The sequence below is a fragment of the Balaenoptera musculus genome, chromosome 18, assembly GCF_009873245.2.
Source record: "Balaenoptera musculus isolate JJ_BM4_2016_0621 chromosome 18, mBalMus1.pri.v3, whole genome shotgun sequence".
Classification (NCBI taxonomy): domain Eukaryota; kingdom Metazoa; phylum Chordata; class Mammalia; order Artiodactyla; family Balaenopteridae; genus Balaenoptera; species Balaenoptera musculus.
The window spans coordinates 57,139,478-57,144,507 of NC_045802.1; positions in this window are offsets into that span (position 1 = coordinate 57,139,478).

A 5,030-nucleotide genomic window follows, 5' to 3' on the forward strand; every position below is an offset into this window, starting at 1 on the left:
AGGGAGAGTGAGTATTACCTGACTTAGAACAAAACACTCTTGCATATTGCTGAGTGGCAAAACTTAATATATATTACCCAATTGAATCTGCAGATCCCACGAAGTTGGATCTACTATTATATTTCTTTTGAAGATGATGAAATAACTATCTAGAAAGCTTAAGTACATTGTCCAAGATTATAGAAATAAGAGATTGCCAAAACAGTATTTGAACCCAGGCAATTCATATTCACAGTTCAAGCTCTTAATAATTTTATTGCTTCAATAACTAGATGCATTATTATTATTACTATACTTCTCAAAAAGACTATGGAAGAATATAATTATCAGTACCATGAAATTGATGCAGTGACTTCAGAGATTAGGTGAGAAAGAAATACTGAAGATTTTCCCTTTTCTACGGAAAAATGAAATTCAATTATCTCTATTATCCAACTATAAATTGTGTAAGAATATGCTGTAATGATAGATTATATCATCTTGTTAACATTACTAGAATTCTGTCCCCTGCCTTCTCTTCTAAATTCTTCGCCTCATTTAAAAATGTGTATGATAATAAAATGGAGAACACCCACAAAGGAGACTCATGATGGCATATCAAGTAGTTTTACTCTGATATTTATCGTGTACCTTCTATGCCAAATGTAACTAGGTCAATTTTGGATATGTGATCCACCTTAGCATTAGAAATTAAGATAATCAACTAAGAAAATGAGGTCAGTGTGCATTCCTAAGCAGGATTGACAGAAGCTAAAATAGTTGTAAAGATCAAGAGATTATAGATTTAGACTTTAGCTTTTCTATGAAAATAGATGCATAGATTGCAACTATAATTTCTCTGTGATTTAGACATAACTTTTACTTCATAAATCAGTTTGGCAACATTTTTCTTTTAATATAAATTGAGGAGGAAATCTCAGATCTTCAGCTTTATGTGCTAGATAAGATTAAATAATACATAGAAAATGCATTGCTTGTTTACTAACTGGCAACAGGAAAGAAATGTTATTGGACCAAGAAAGCAATTATTTATTAAAAAAAGAAGAAAAAAGATTTTAATTGTAAGATAAATATTATTTAATATATTTAAAATAACTGAAGAATATATTTTATTATAGGAAGCTTTAATACGTTTTTTTCTAACTACCAAAACACTGTTCTAAAGAAACCAACTTTATTCAGATGTTGTAAGTGTTAATCCTTATCCTTGCCTAATCCTTAAGCAAGGAAAGCTAATCTGGATTTATGTCTTCTGAATAATGCCCTATATTCAAACATGATGTAATCTCTTATTCCTTCTACTTGAAATTCCTATTTCCTTTTTCCTTTGCTTGCATCTGTCTTCTTTTGTGTTTCTATAAATTCCATTAACTGGAGCCAAATAACCAGAAAATCAGGGAAAGAGGTTAAAAAAACAGCAGCATAGCAAATGAAATCATAGTGGTTTCATCACTGAACATTCATCAGAAAGGCCCTCTTATTGAATTTTTACAGCCTTATTTCTGAATTTTATTGTATCTAAGAAACCACTGAAGCATAATACAGTAAATACTTTCTTCTTTTAGCTGTAACAAATAGAAATTTAAAAACACAAAATCATCTTGAGTAGTAGTAAACAATACCATGTTTTTTAGTCACTATTTTGCACAAATTCTGAGCTATGCATTTTCATAGGGTTTAGCTATTTAGCCATTGGTGGGAAGGGGGGATGAACTTTTGAGAAGTTATTATTATGATTACTAACTTGGCTTAAATTGAATAGAGCTATAAAGAGACAACTTAGTATGATATGTTAAGACTGCTTCTTATTAAAATTTCCCATATTTTCTGATCCCCATTTAATGCCAGACGTGGGAATACTTTCTACTTCCTTCTAAACACTATGCAATTCTCTCATCAAATTTTCTTCATTTGAAAATTTCTCAGCTTATAATTCCAAATAACTCTTATTTTTTATCACCTTCCTATAACCCCTTGTACAGAGTATAACAAATTTAGAACATGTCAAATGTGTGTATAAGATATGCTTAAATGCATATGATTGGAGCAATAATGTTAAATAATTATTCAAATGTGCTACTGGTACCTTAAGTATATTTTTTTTTCTTTTTATGCTGTTTTATTAACTAAAATGTGTATTTATTTTCTTATTTTCTGAAAGTATACATTGGTATACACATTATACTATATAATAAATCCAGCTTTTTATAAAATTCTGAAGTCTTAACTTGGTGGATACAATAAGGTTTTTGTTGATATCGGGAGGCTAATAATACTACTTTATAATCAACACTCCTATGGTATTTTTTCAAAAGATTCCATAGAAGGGTTGGTGTCTGGGTCACTACAGTGGCCTATTACAAAATGTGCTGTCAATTTAGATAAAGTCAAAGAGGTCAGTGTTCTCTCTGGTTAACTATGAATTGTACTTCATTCCTTTTGAGTGAATATATTTTATTTTAAACATTCTGTATATCCTGATTTTCTGGGTATGGAAAGGGCAAATTACCTTTGAAAATTATATAATCTCAATTTTTTTTTCCTATAAGAGTTGTCATCTAGTACTCATGCAGTAGAAAAATATTTTCATGCTTTCAGCACATAATTATTGTAATCTACCTTCTTTTTGTGAGGGGGATAGTAGTAAATGTCATGGTCTAGGAGTTTCCATTGTCTGTTGGGAGACACTTATAATAGGACCTTAAGTGTTAGAAGCCACCAATGAAGCCAAGTAAAGGACATAATTAAAATAAAACAGAACAAAATTGTCTCCAGTAAATTATTTCACCCAACATACATTGAACATATTGAGTAGTAACTCATCAAGGTGCATATATTAAATATGTGCAATTTTTGGTATGTAAGTTATATCTACACTAATTTAAAAAATAAAAATAGAATAGAATAAAATAAAATCTACATTGCCATTGAATATTTTTAAAAATCACATTGAGCAATAAGTAAATTTTCCCTTTCTATATTTTGGTTTAGTAATACACCCCATTTTCCTCAATTAAATTTGAGAGATGTTTGTTCTCGTCTTCTGAGAAAGTTTTCCTCAGTCTCAAGGGAGAAGGACAAAAAGCATAGATCCATCTACCTCCAGAATTGAACAATGAAGCTTGTATCTTAATAGCTATTAAAAACATTGAATTATAAACATGAAATTAATGTACTATATAACTAAATTAAACCAATGAAGGACAGAGGAAAGAAATCTGACGAATCTTGTTTCCTTCTAAGGTCAATGATGTTCTAAATTAATCTTAGTGGTTTTTGTTTGTTTTTTGAAGAGTGAGTATTAAAAGTCTTATTCTAGGTGTTTCCATCATCTATGGGAGCTACTCACATTAGCACCTAAGGTATTGGAAGCCACAAAAGAAGCTGAGTATGGTCCAACTCAAGGATATAATTAAACAAAATAGAACATAATAAAAATATATATTTTTTTAAAAATCCAGCTTCATATGATCAGTTTCCTAATGACACAGTGCCAGTAGTATTTCATAGGGGAAAAAAAGAATTTAAATAAAATTCTCTATAGTTTCACAAAGTGGTGAGAAGAACTAAAAAATTAGTAATTGCTTTAATAATAAGAAGGAATTATCAAATATGTGTACAGTGCTTAGGTTTAATTTTACTTATAATTGTTTTATAAGTTAATATGTTATGAACTTACATTTAGAAATTATTGGCTATTAAAAGTCTCTAAAGGAAAGGTCTTGTAGAAATTGTTGCAAAAAGCTTAGAAAATAATTTGCCATTTTCTTGTAAATGTATATGAGGATATTATTCACACTTTAAGTTTTTTCCAGGTGTCTGGTATGACAAGTAGTTTAAGGAAGATATCAAAGATGAGGAAGGACATAAAGCTGGCACACATAGAGAAAACAATACTGTATTAAGTACAAATACATAGATGATTTAAGTGCAATACAAAAATATGAACACAAGGACAAATTTATAACTTTCTTTTTTTTTTTTAATTTATTTATGGCTGTGTTGGGTCTTCGTTTCAGTGCGAGGGCTTTCTCTAGTTGCGGCAAGTGGGGGCCACTCTTCATCGCGGTGCGCGGGCTTCTCATTACCGCGGCCTTTCTTGTTGCGGAGCACAGGCTCCAGGCGCGCAGGCTCAGTAGTTGTGGCTCACGGGCCTAGTTGCTCCGTGGCATGTGGGATCTTCCCAGACCAGGGCTCGAACCCGTGTCCCCTGCATTGGCAGGCAGATTCTCAACCACTGCGCCACCAGGGAAGCCCCACAAGGACAAATTTAGATACCTCATAATTTAAAAGTGAAGATTGTCCAAATTTGCAGACTAGTTATAGTGTACAAAAATGTCAGTCACATAATCTGCTTTAAAATGGGACATGCCACAAGTGGAAAAGTACATTGGCTGGAAGTAAGTTCAATTAGATGGATTTATAAGTGGGGAAAAGATAATATCCTATGAGTACTGACAAAATGAATATCCAAACACTAACAATATTATATTGTTTTCAATTTCCTACTGTTTTTATTGGCTTTAGTCTTTCCATTTATGTCTTTGGACTTCTGGAAATCTATAGCTTGCTCAAGTTCCTATAGTAAATACTTTTCTATGTTCTAATACACCTTTAGCCTGGTAAAATATTGTTCAACTCATGGAAGCTAACTTTATACTGCATCAGCACATATTTGTACACAGTAAGTCCCCTACATATGAACGAGTTCCATTCTGAGAGTGCATTGTAAGTACAATTTGTTCATAAGTCCAACGAAGTTAGCCTAGGTACCCAACTAACACAAGCTTATACTTAAATATGTGTATTTTTTAAAGTGAAAATTTTCATAATACAGTTTTCTAAAATTTGAAAACATGCAAGGAAATTTCCATTTTTAACAACAGAAAAAAAAGTCAGTTTTGGTTATACAGTTTGTACTTTACAAATATGAAATTAATCTTTGTCATATGTACTCTTAATAACACATTACATTTCATTGTACTGGTTCTATTGTATATTTATTTTTATTTAAGTCAGCATGTTGACTC